This window comes from Saccopteryx leptura, chromosome 1 (genome assembly GCF_036850995.1).
Source record: "Saccopteryx leptura isolate mSacLep1 chromosome 1, mSacLep1_pri_phased_curated, whole genome shotgun sequence".
In the NCBI taxonomy this organism is placed as follows: domain Eukaryota; kingdom Metazoa; phylum Chordata; class Mammalia; order Chiroptera; family Emballonuridae; genus Saccopteryx; species Saccopteryx leptura.
Window position 1 is genome coordinate 156,369,262 of NC_089503.1, and position 13,028 is coordinate 156,382,289.

Sequence of the window (13,028 nt, forward strand, 5' to 3'; positions counted from 1 at the left end):
GATAAGCTCGCAAGCCTTTCCCTTCTCTTTTGAGGATGTTGTTGATTGCTCTTTCTTTGCCTGTGGCTGATGTAGTCCTGGATCGGTATCATGTGGTGAGTGGGCTTGTTAGCTTTTTTTATTTAATAGATATTAAGACTTACTCTTGTTATAGAACAGAACGAGTTTGTCTACCTGGCCCTAGCAGAACGGAACAGGAGACATCGAGAATTGCAGTGGAAAAGATTGGATATTTTATTATGAATGGCTCCACCGAGGAAAATGGCAAGCTAACGCTCAGAAGCTCCAACTCGCTGATTCAGGGTTCAGGGCAGGTTTTTAAGGGGGTGGGGAAAAGATATGCTGAAGTGCTGGTGGAGCAAGCTTTCATTGCAGGTGCTTGGAACTTGGCCATTTATGGTAAAGGACATCAACTCTGGATTGTCCTGGAAAAGGAACCGTTTGCTTCTGGAAGGATTCTGGAACTCAAGTTCCGGTTCTGTCCTGGTTCTCTGGATCCATGTGGGGTGGGAGGTAGACTCTGGTTCCAGGGGCAGCTGGAGGTCAAAGCTCTCCTCTGCACCGGCTTCAGCTGCATGATTTGCAGGTTTGGTCTGTTTGTCTCTGAAAAGCAACTCAGAATCTTGTTCAAGTAGCATTTGGAGCTAGTTCTGCGCTCAACACTCTGGCTGAATGGTTGTGGTTTATGGAGAGGATAAACCACATGTGGAGAGACTAAACAGGTCATATGGCTTTAAGGGACACAGAGGACCCATCAAAATCTGGGAACGGCTGGGGTGATACAGTTCAGGGAGAGAACGACGGTTTGGGAAGCAGGAGAACCAACAGCACTCGAGCGCCTGCTTTCTTGTTGAATCCTCAGCGCTGGAGTCTGTCCTGTTTTCCAGAGCATTGCCATGGATGTGACTCAGCCAAGCTCTGTCCTTTGCTTGCCTTTGTGTCTTGGTCACTGCCCTCCCCGTCAACCCCCTGAGGCTGTCTTGTTTCCCAAGTCAAATTCCTGGGACAAAGTTTCAGTCTAATAATCATCATGTCTATTTTGGGCGGTGTGCAGAAAACAGTTAACGTAGCAGGCCCGAGACTGTTATCTTTAGAAGGCCTGCCTGTGAGGCTGGCCCAGGGCTGGTTCCTGGACGTCCCCACCATCTCAAAGCTGAGAAAGCTGGTTCTTTGCGCCTACCCTCTTTGCGCAAACAGTGTGACTTGTGATGAAAACCTTCCTCCTTCGTGGAGTCTGGAATTTTGGTGCATGCTAGTGACCAACCCCAATAGAAATGTTGGCTGCCGAGTCTCCAGTAGGCTTTCTTGCGCAGAAACTCCGCACAGACATTACTGAATTTCTCATTGCTGGCGCAAGGGGCATGCTCAGAAGAATAGGAGGAGCACATAGCGCCTGCGCATGGGTTTCTCTAGATTGCACCTTGTCTCGTACCCTTACGCCCTGACTGTGTATCCTTCCCCCAGCACCGTAACAAGTCTTAGCCCGGAATCCAACTACATGCTGAGTCCCATGAATCCTTCTGGCAGATCTCTGAATAAAGGGGTTCTCTTGAGGATCTCAACACAGGCCACCCCAAAGCAGTAAAATATATATAAAGCCAGCTGCCGCAATATTTTGCCTTTGTTGCACATTCTTGAACATATTGCTATTTCTTATAAAATATACAGTCACATTTGTTTCTCGGGGTTATTCAAAGATCCTGTTTATCCTTATTAGAGAGGGTCTTACTGTGTCTACAAAATCTGGCTGGCAGGAATGCTATCCTGGGTCACCTGTGGTATCGTGGTGACACTTCCCTGCCCGTGCAGGGCAGCGCTGCAGTTGACCTTTGGGTAGAGGGGTCGACCGGGTCTCTGCCAGGCTTCCTGTCGCTGGACCCCTCACAGCCTCCAGTACCCAGACCCTCCGACCATGACTGCACGATGAAGTGGCCAGCTGCCTGGAGCCCCTGCACTGGGCAGATGCACCTCAGTGCACGGTCCTGAGCCCAGCGGTACCTGGGAGTATTAGCTGAGCCGGTTGAGTGGGTGTGACAATGGACTATGGGAGAAAGGGCCGCCGCTGGCAGGGGAAGCTCACCGCTCACCCTGCAGTCTTCCGCAGAACCCGAGGCTACTGCGCCAAGCGCCACCCAGATCAAAGCCACTTAGGATCAAATGTCCTGGTGTCCACTTAGGAGGTAGTCTTTCTCATGATAACTGTAGGGCTTTTGTAAGAGACCCTGGGGACCCTCCCCGTCCCCACCCCAGCACAGCTTCCATGGACCTTGAGCAGTCGGAGGGAAACAGGACTTCACTCCAGCCACCAGCCCTGGGGTTGCAGTGGGTGTCCTATTACCCACGCATGTCCCGGATCCGCATGTCCCCGATCTGTCAGGCCGGTCCCTGTCCCCCATCAAAATCCACTTTAGGACATGACTTTGGGTTAAACGCTTTCTGGAGTGTTTATATTTTAGAAAACCTCAAGGAACAATGCTTCAGGAGAAGGTTGGTTTCAGTGCTGGTGCTGGTGTGGGGGCCCTGAGGGGTGACCCCCGACCCCCTGGGCACCCCGACTGGAGTTTCCTCCTGTAGGCTGATCCCCGCCTGTGGCAGCCGGGCTCCCGCTCAGACTTGCAGGCTTGGGACAGAGCTGACTTTCAGAACTGCTGCTGAAAGCCCCGGCCCGGCGGAGCGAGCCTCTGTCGTCCCACCAGCATCTGTGGTCTGCAAACCACCTGATCTTGCAATTCCATTTTGAGTCCATCCGCGAGTTAACCAAGGCATCTGGCAGCTCTGGTGCGGAGTCAGCAGGAACAGTTCTGTTTTCTCTGTGCCGCCTGGCGACATCTCAAATCTGAATGCGTTCTCTACCCCAGCTGTGTTGCTGGAAGTTTTCCCAAACACAAGCAGACTGCTGAAAGACCAGAGTCTTAAATGGCATGAGATTCTGGACCAAGAGGCCCGAAGAAAGGCTGTTCAAATACAAACACCAGAGACCAGGAAAAGACATAATGTTCTGGGTGATGCATCTACATGCTCAGAAACAGAACTTGATAAATAGCTAGTAATGAAACTGTACCAAATGTGAAAACAATGGACTGCAAAATAACATGCACAGAGTGACCCCATTTTGATAAATTATAAGCTATGTAGAAATATACAGGCTATTTATTCGTTGCTTACTATGTTCTAGGCACTTCATTAAATGTCTACACACAGTACGTTATTATATACAATTGATAAAAATAAGGGAAGGCAGTTCTTCCTATCCCCATTTTACAGATGGGAAAATGGAAGCCCAGGGAAGTTCCAACTTGACCAAAGTCACACTGATAATACGTGGGGAAAAGTCCATGATTCATCAGGCTATTTAGAACCCATTGTGTATACATCTGCATAGATCAGTAATTGGTGATAAACCAACATATTCATTGGTAAAGGATGAGTGACTTTCATTCTCTTCATTTTGCTTGTATATATTTTCTACTTTATCTCCAATGACTATCTTTTGTTAACAGTTGTTTTTAAAAGGGGAGGCTTATACCAAATGCCAAATAATTATAGGCAAATTAACTATATTTACTGTGAATGGGTAAGAAAAGTGTTTTAGGTGAAATCTCTTCATGGTGTTTGTAAAACTATGAAGACTCCTGTATTAGTTTGCTAGGGCTTCCATAAAAAAGTACCATAGATAGAAATTTATATTCCCACAATCCTGGAAGCTGGCAGTCCAAGCTCAAGCTACTGGCAGGGTTGGTTTCTTCTGAGGGCCACTGTCCTTGGCTAGTGGGTGGTGTCTTTTTCCTGTGTATTTGCAGGGCCTTTCCTCTATGTGTGCCCGTGTGCTAATCTGCTCTTCTTACAAGAACATCGTCATATTGAATTTAAGCCCACCCATATAACCTCATTTCACTTTAATTACCTCTTGAAAGACCCTGTTTCCAAACACAGTCACATTCTGAGGTAATACGTGGTAGGACTTCAACAAATGAATTGGGGCACAGGGCATAGTTCAGTTCAGTTCAGCCCGTAACAACTTCCATCATGGAAATGTCTAATCCAGATAACTCAAGAAATTAAAAATTAATACCAGTGATGAAAACAACAGTAACAAGTTTGAAATTCCCCTATGTCTTCTCCTCACACTCTTTATTCCTGAAATAAAGAATATTTTTAGATTAAATTTTACAAGACTTCCAAAGAGTCCAAAAAAGCCAAATAAAGATCTGATGCTAATAATACAGATGTGAAATCATTGTGCAACATTATTTCATGCTTTCCCGTGGTCTGCATCGGTGACTCCAAGTTTCTCTCTTCCACATTTCATGAGACATATGCACATTTTAGCTAGACTTCTAGAGTCCAACTGCTGAGATATAAATCCCCAAAGTACTGCATCTGAAAATGTCTTTTGTTTGCTTTGTTTTCCCCTAGTCATTTTCAGCATGAATGGTTCACTCAAACTTAGAAACAATGGGGCAGAGATGATACAATAAACCAAACAGAAGAAATTCTATCCCTGCCTCATCTTTGACAAGATCAGCAAGTTATGTGCACAGTATCAGGGCCAGGAGGAGGATGGCCACTTTCTCCAGGGTCCCTGATGCTGGTGGTGATTGGCCAGAAAGGAAACCTTTTTCCATTAACTTGTAGGCTCTCAGAGGTCCAGCCCGCCTTCCCAACTGCCATCATTCATGACACTGCCCGACTTGTCCTGCCTCCATCTCTGACTTCCAGTTGAATATTGTCTGTCCAGTGAGGTCTGGCCAAGAACCCAGACCACAACCTTACCTCCTCTGGAATGTTTCCTGGACTGGACCTTATATACTGTTGCCTTTTCCAGATATTTGTAAACCTGTCTAGAATGAAGATCCTATAAGATAGGGAACTTGTCTTGTCCCCAAATTGGTTTTATCATAGTAATATTCAATAAATAGACACAAAGTAAGTGAAAAAATGAAAGAGTCCCAGATAATGGGGCCCTTACTCAGGGGCACCTATGCTGTAATAGGTAACTAATAATTACTTATTGTTGCATAACTAATGACCTTGAAACTTAGTCACTTAAGAAAACAGCCATTTATTATTTCACAGTTTCTGGAGTCTGGAATCTGGGAGTAGTTTATGTGAATTCCTCTGCCTCAAGGTCTCTCGGCAGGTGTGGTCAAAGTGGTGGCTGGGGCTGCAGTCTCATCTGAAGGCTCTACCAGGCAGGATCCAGTACCAAGCTGGTTCCTGTACTTGCTGGCAAGACTCATTTCTTTCCTGGCCATTGCACTGAGAGCCCCCCCTCAGCTCCTTGCCCACGGTGTCTCCATAGAAAGGCTCACAGCACAGTATCTGGCTTCCCTCAGATCCAGTGAGCTAGGGAGAGAGGGAGGAAAAAAAATTGAGGCTAGTATCTTTTTGTAATCTAATATTGGAAGTGACATACCATCACTTTGTCATATTTATTTCTGAAAACTGAGTCACTGACTCAAGGAAACACTCAAGGAGAGGTTATTACAAAGGACATGAGTGCCAAGAGCACAGGCTCATGGGGACCTGATTAGGAGCTGCCTGCCGCAGTCCCTCTCTTAGTCTGTATTTATTTTTATTTTTTATTTTTTTTTTATCAAGGGAGAGTGCGAACGCAGTCCCCCACTACCACAAATTATGCAGTTGAGTTTCCCACATTTGGGGAAATCGCAGGGGTCAGCACATCCGGAGTGCAATGGATAAGCCTTGCCCTGGGAAAACCACCTTCGTGATCATGGTATCTCCCCTGCCAGGTAAATATGTCTGTATCTTTTTTTGCTGCCCTGGATACTTCTCCCTTCCAGAACTCAGCTATAACCCAAATGGAACAGGCTCATGTGGGCCCTAACTCAGGGTTGAGTATAAACCCCAAAACTGAATGAATATCTGTTGCTTTAACTTCATAAAATCTCAGAAAGATTCAATCATTTGTTTCCGCTCCTCTTTCAGTTGTATTCCATTGACTGGGCTTCTGTTTTTATTTTGAATGCTTGTCTTGGATTTTTAGCTTTCCTTACTCTGTGGGTCAAATTAGAGCTCTGGCCTGATTAGACGGTGGCATAGTGGAAAGAGCATCTACCTGGGATGCTGAGAACCCAGGTTTGAAACTCTGAGCACAGATTCATCTGGCTTGAGCACAGGGTCACTGGCTTGAGCGTGGGATCATAGAGATGACCCCATGGTCGCTGGTTGAAGCCTATGGTCGCTGGCTCGAAGCCCAAGGTCGCTGGCTTGAGCAAGGGGTCAGTTGCTCAGCTGGAGCCTCCTGGTTAAGGCACATATGAGAAAGCAATCAATGAACAACTAAAGTGCTGCAACCACAAGTTGATGCTTCTCATTTCCCTTCCTGTCTGTCTGTCCCTGTCTCTCGCTTAAAAAAAATGTCTGTAGAACACAACTATCAAGTTTGGGACAATTCAGTCATTGAATGACTTTAGGAAAATTATTCAACCTTTATATGCCTTATTATTTCTTATCTGTAAAATGGGTGTAGTAGCACTTTTCTCATATGATCAATAGAGATTAAATAGGTCAACAGATATAAACATGCTGAAAATTATAACTGGTGTATAGTAAGTCCTCAATAAAATTAGCTTTCTTAAGTGTTCATGAATTACAACAATATATGAATGCAAGCCTTTAGGCAGAGAATGGAAGTAAATTTGGAGGAGGATAGTTAACCTATATGTCATTAGTTCTTTTTTATTTTTTTCACATAGAGTTGCTTTGTGAAAGTGACGTGTAAGCTAAAGTCTGAGTTACAGGACGGTGTAGAGGTTAAGAGGGGAGACTTTGGAGTTACTGTCCCCACTTACATCATAATAATGGTAAAAAAAAACCATTATAATATACAATCTCCCATCTTAACCACTCTCAAGGTTACAGAGTAGGAATGTTAAGTATGTTCTCACCCTCAGCACACATTTCTCAGGAGTTTGCAGGCTGGTAAGAGCACCGGAACCAGGGGAAGACCTAGCCCTCCGAAGGACTATGAACCTGGTCTGAGGCAAGTCTAACCTGATTGCTGAGACCAAGGTCATGGCCTCTGCTCCTGGGGACCCGGACCTCAGAGTTCATGGGACAGTTACCCAGGTGGCACCCTAGCGAGATCAAAGTCGCTGGACATACCACGGTAGTCCCCAATATTAGCAGAGTGTGGCTGCTTAACTGGTGCTCGATTATTTATAAACAAAGAAATGGAGGAAGGAACACAGCCAGGTTTGTTGCTAAGCAACTTTTACCATCTCCCATAGGCCCAGCTCAGGAGGAGTCAGTTTTGGACTCAATAATACTTGGTTGTGTCAGTACAGACCAGCGACTGTGCACCTCCAAGGGCTCAGGAGCGCAAGGCTGCGTCCTGGAGCCTCCCTCAGCAAAGGAAGAGAAGGAGAGAGAGACATCTTGTCTTCCCCCCTCTTGGCCTCTAAGGCCCAGGCATCAGTTTTGTGTCAGACTTTCCAGAAACCGCACCCTTGGACTAAGATCAAGAGAAGAAAATTCCAGGCTTTTTCTCACAACAAATGCAAACAAGGTCTTGACTGAAGCCTTTAGCTGCAAGGCCCACGTGTTTACTCTCACAGGGGTGGGGTGGGGGTTGGGATGGATCCCGTGGCTGGGCTGCCCTGGTGGGGGTGGGGATGGGACCCCCGGGTGGGGCCGGCGGGGTCCACCCGAGTGCTAGGCACACAGCAGTTTCTGTCACGCCAAAACTCCACGTCATCCTTCCCCAACCCAAACACAGAATCTCTCTAAGAGTCCCGACTCTTCCTTATCAGTCACTTCACTGTACTTTGTACAGTGGCCTTAAATTGCATAAATTCAGGTGGAAAAAATGGACTCCCTTTTCCCAGGACAACAAATTGTACAGTTGTGGTCACCGACATGGCAAGGCATGAGCTCTGAGTGTCCCTTGAATGCTAGTAGGGTAGAGGTGAGTGTGGCAACAACCTCAGAACAACACTTTAGATGGTTTGGCACCTCCTTGAGCCCAAAAGATTCTGGCCAGGTGTACAAATGGCCCCTCCGAGCCCCGTGGGGTCTAACCGGGGGAGGCTGATGGCTGAAATGCAGAGGTGGGCCTTTGGAGAACTCCCTCTGGGCTCCCGAGCTCCATCCACCACTCTCGCTGTCCTCCAGTCCGCTCCTCGCTGTGCCCTAACGTGACCCCTGAAAACGCCATCTGACCCATCACACGCAGCTCCCACCATATCTGCATGGCCTGGCATGTCAGGCCCAGTGTGCGTCTCACGTCTGGCCGCTCACCCTCCTCCCAGCTGCACGGGTCAGTGCCACCTGTCTGCCATGTGCCTCCCGCATGGGTCTTCGCACACGGGCCTTTCTCCTGCTCATCCGGGGAGCTCCCACCCCTCCTTCGGACTGCAGCTTCGGATCCGTCACTCTCTCAGGGACGCCTTCGCCAGCTCCGGACCAGCTACTTGCCCTGTATCTTCTCATCTGCTACTCTGCATTTGTTGACATCTGTCTACCATTAGATCACAAGCTCTGCAAGGGTAAGAGTGGGTTTTTTCCTACCTTTTTCCCTTGTTTGCTTGCTAATGTATATTCAGTACTTAGAAGGATGTCAGCACTTAGATGTTCAATAACTATTGGTTGAATTAAGAAAATGACATCCTAAGATAGTGACCAAGACATTATACATACCATGTCTTCTTTTTTGGGGGGGGGATTCCCTGGGGGTTTTGACATACTTTTTAATTTTTATGCCACTTCTGGATAACAGAGAGGGAAGCAAATCTTCTCTATGAAGAGTAGAGCTCTGTAGAAAGCCAACTTCACACAGCCCATGGGCGACAGGAAATCAGGTCTCTGCCAGATGATTTGAACCGCGTTTGCCATTCACTATGATACAAGCCAGTTTCCGGTCCTTTATGCTGACCAACCATGGAGCAACTAAGTGTAATGGCACATAGTAGATACTTAAAGAGAAACTCTCATGAGCCGAGTATCGTGAAGGCGGCTGCAGAGGATGCCAACTGAGTTGGACACATTCTTCTTGGCCCTTCAGAACTGACCATCTGGATGGATAATAAAAAATACACAAACAGCTAGGGTAGAGGTGGATGTGATTAACACTGAGAGGGGAAGGTGTCAATAAATGCTGTGAAGGACCCAAGAAGACAAGGACTTCCTGACCCACCAGTTCCTGCCTCACTCCTAGGACGGAGGGGCAGGGACTGGCCACCTTTGGGGGCCATGCAGGCCAATCTCAGCAACAGAAGAAAAGGGCAGGATAGGAAGGGGTCACTGCACCGTGCATTTCTCTTCCAACCTTACATCTATGTATCGTCCAATTCTGACTCCCCCTCCACCCCGTTGGTTAGAACTGTGTCGTATAGATGCCCCAGCTGCAGGGTTGGCAGAGAACTGGAGGCTTCTGAGCCATGAACGAGGGCGGCTAGTAATTCCAGGTCCTGAGTGGGAATGGCACGGAATTAAGAAAATAGGCTTAAAGTAAAAGGATGGGCTTGGGAGGACTCTGCAATGCTGATGGCAAGAACAGAGTGTGCTCAACACCCACTTCCTGCTTTATTTATAGGGCAAAGTGGGCCATTAGCAAATCAAGGAGATCTGTGATCACATTTCCAAGGCAACCCAAGAATTTTACCAAGTGCAGAAAACCCCCACCATACATAACATCTTAACTTCACAAGACAAAGGATAAAAGAAACTTGCCTCCAGTCTTTCCAGCAGACAGGGAGGGGTAGGATGAGCATAAACAACCCAGGACCACAGCTTAACAGCCTTTAGCAACTTCACAGAACAAGTGAGGTGGGGGGTTGGGCAGACTGTCAGCTGGCTGCCAAGTCCCCATACCTCTGTCCCCCAAAAATATAAACTGCAAAGACCCCATTGGCTTTCGGTCCCCAATACTTTGGTGTTTTTATTCTTTAATCTGAGCACAGAGTTGACTGAAAGCATGGGAGCTGTGGAGCCAGGACAAGGAGGGAACAGGACGCGGGATGCCCTTAGCAGGCCTCCACAGCGTGTGGCCATTGCTCTCACCTTCCACATGAGAAAACCGTCGCATTGAGAGTTAAGTAACATGCCCAAGGTCATCTAGTTAATTAGTAGAGAAGCTGGACACAAACGCAAGGCAATCTGGTGGTGCCAGAACCTGAACTTCTAACCCTGTGCTTGGATTTGAACTGGAGATTAGAGGGAAGAGCTCTCCAGGGGTGGGGATGGTTGACACACGGGTGGCGGGAGGCAGCCACACCGAAGAGCAGAGTGGCGGGAAATAAGGTGGAAAAGGTCATTTAGGTTCTTCCCATCCACCTGGTCATCCTTCAGGGTCATGAGCCTTGCCAGTCCTGTGATGGAAATCATGATGGCATAACTAGGCACACGTCAAGAGGTGAAGACCTTGCCCAGGAGGCCAAAGCTAAGTCAGCTAATAATATGACCAGGGTTAGTACATTTGGAGATGCCAAATGTGACCAGAGCCAGAACCCACACTTTGTGGCAAGCCCAAGGTTGAAGTTGGAGCAGCCAAGGTTCGGTCCCAGGCATGTTCTGAGATTCAGTTGCCTTGAACAACAAACAGTCTTAAGGATATGGGAGGTGGAGGCCAGGTCTGGGTGTGAGGTTTGGGGTCAGAGAGTTGAAGAACTAGAACTTGAAATATTATATCTCCCTGGCCTGCTTGGTTTTATAACAATAGACGTCCCTACAGCGCCTTTGGAACATTATGGGCACATTACTTAGCACTAGCTTTCAGCCTTGGCAGCCTAAGACTTCACATTGGAGAGGATGTGATCACACAGACTATCAGAGCACCAAAACCACATAGAGAGATGTTTCTCACTGGCACTTACTGCTTTCAAATATTAGCTCTCCCTCTGTGCTCTCACAGGATAACCAGAATGGGAGCACACACACACACAAAAGGTAGAATTCACTGGGAGGGAGCTATGCAAAATGTCTAACCTCATCCGTTTTAGAGTACCAGTATTTGCTTTTCTGGGTAGTTCCTGAGGGTAAATCTTGCACCGTATTTCAGGTTCATTCATGTAAGGGGACATTATTTATGACATGGGAGGCTCAGCAAGAGAATGTACCACCTCTCTGAGTGGTGAGCTTTCTGGCCTGGTAGTGGTTAAACAGAGCCTAGAAGGAGTTGTTGAGGAGTGAGGTTTCAGAATTGTTTCCTGCATGGAGTTCCAGGGCTTCGAATCTACATTTTTATAATTGTACGGCATGCTCTCCTGAAATCAGTTAGATGTGGCCATGTTTGGAGACAGGGCCTTTAAAGAAGTCATATGGATGGACCTTCATTCAGCATGATTGGTGCCCTCATAAAAGATGAGGACATGGACACACACATAGAATGAAACAAAATGCAATTTTTAAAAAAGAATGATGTAACTCTCTCCACATTCACATAGAAAGATGTCTATGTCTTGGAAACCTGGCCATGATAAATGATTAAATTAAAAATAGTTGTGAAACAGTATGTAGAGAATGGCTACAAGTATTTATCCCCAGGATATCCTTTTCTATGAGCTTGGCGTACAAATTAAGACCATATTTCCTTTTCTGAAAAGTTGAATTGTTTTTAATGGCCATAATATAAAACTACTCGGTCTGAACTTCTTACACTTAATTGATTATTTTGGCAGAAAACGCTTAACATTTGCTTTAAGATTCTATCAGAAAACACTTACGTCTTGAGAACTCATCAACACACGTCCTAGACTTTTTGGTGGAACCTATACATGGGAAATAAAGTGGCAAATTAGGATCACCAGAAAATGAAAGCAGGTTTTCTTGAAATACTCATGTAACTGAGATGAGAAGCTTTGGAGAAAATGTTTCAACTAGATAAACTTTGCCGTTATATAGTATGTTAGACACACAAGAGAAAGCTAAGCTTTAAAGAAAGTGAGCATGAATGCTTTTAGCAGCAGGCCTAAGGCATTATTTGTTGAGAAGGAACTCATTAGACCTCTGTTTCCTGTTTCTGGGATATATGAGGAAATGAACATTCGCCTGAGCTCCATCAGCAATACTCTGACTATGAGACTATGAGAAATACCCAGGATAAAAAGAATTTCAAGCAAATGATTTACTTGGTTTGGATTACTCTTTGGACTATAAGGGATTTCAAGGAATTATATAACTCCAGAATCTGGACTTCTCATAAGTCTCATGGAAAATTTCATCATTCATTTATACATTCTTGCAAACACTCATTATTTACTTTATTATTTTTTTAAATTTAGAACATTATATTTAATGGGGTGACATTCATCAGTAAGAGTACATAGGTTTTAGGTAAATACTTCTATCACATTTGAACTGTTTATTGCATTGTGTGTGCCCATCATCCAAAGTCAGATCATTTTTCAGCATTGTATATTTGTCCCTCTCTACCCCCCTTCACCCACCCTGTCCCCCACCCTCCGAGAAATTGGTATCAAACTGCCCAGTGAATCTCCACTGTTGTGAGTCAGAAACTCCAAGGGTCTTGAAAGTGGCTGGAACACGTTCCCAGTGCTTCTCAGGCACACCTGCCTGTGAGGTCTTCTCACACTGCCTAACCTGCTAATTATGTAAGAGCCTGTTACTGTCCATAAGGCCTGCTCAGGTGTCCCACCTGGCATGGCTTCCAGGTTACTCTTTTGATCCCGAGCTACCTGACCTCTCTCAGGTCCTATTTCCTAGTTTCACAGCTGGGTTTCTGAGCCCCACCACTGGTCCCTTTTAGTTTGTTGACTTATTTGGGGTTTTACAAACCTCAGCGTCTGATGCAGATTTTAGCTTCCTAGGGTCTTTTGGTTTTAGTGCCTCCTGAAACTTTGAGGCAGAGACAATCTGGTCAGCCCTGCCTTCAGGACCCTGCACTTCCTGTTGGGCTAGCCAACTCTCTAGTACATGAAAAAATACAACAGGCAAGGGTCATTTATTTAAAAATGCAAGAATATGGGGCAGGCAGAGCCTGAGACTTATGGCAGGTGATGACACGTCTGTGTGAGGGGGTCTCTCAGCTCTGGGCTGAGGCTGCCTGA

At 46.2% G+C, this 13,028-nt stretch overlaps 1 non-coding gene across 1 annotated transcript; it reads right to left on the minus strand.

The window, feature by feature from the left end:
- Positions 1-5,597: 5,597 nt before the first annotated feature.
- On the minus strand, positions 5,598-5,761 carry LOC136389996 (U1 spliceosomal RNA). Its single transcript, XR_010748528.1, has one exon. It is a non-coding gene; the product is annotated as a U1 spliceosomal RNA (small nuclear RNA).
- Positions 5,762-13,028: the final 7,267 nt, after the last annotated feature.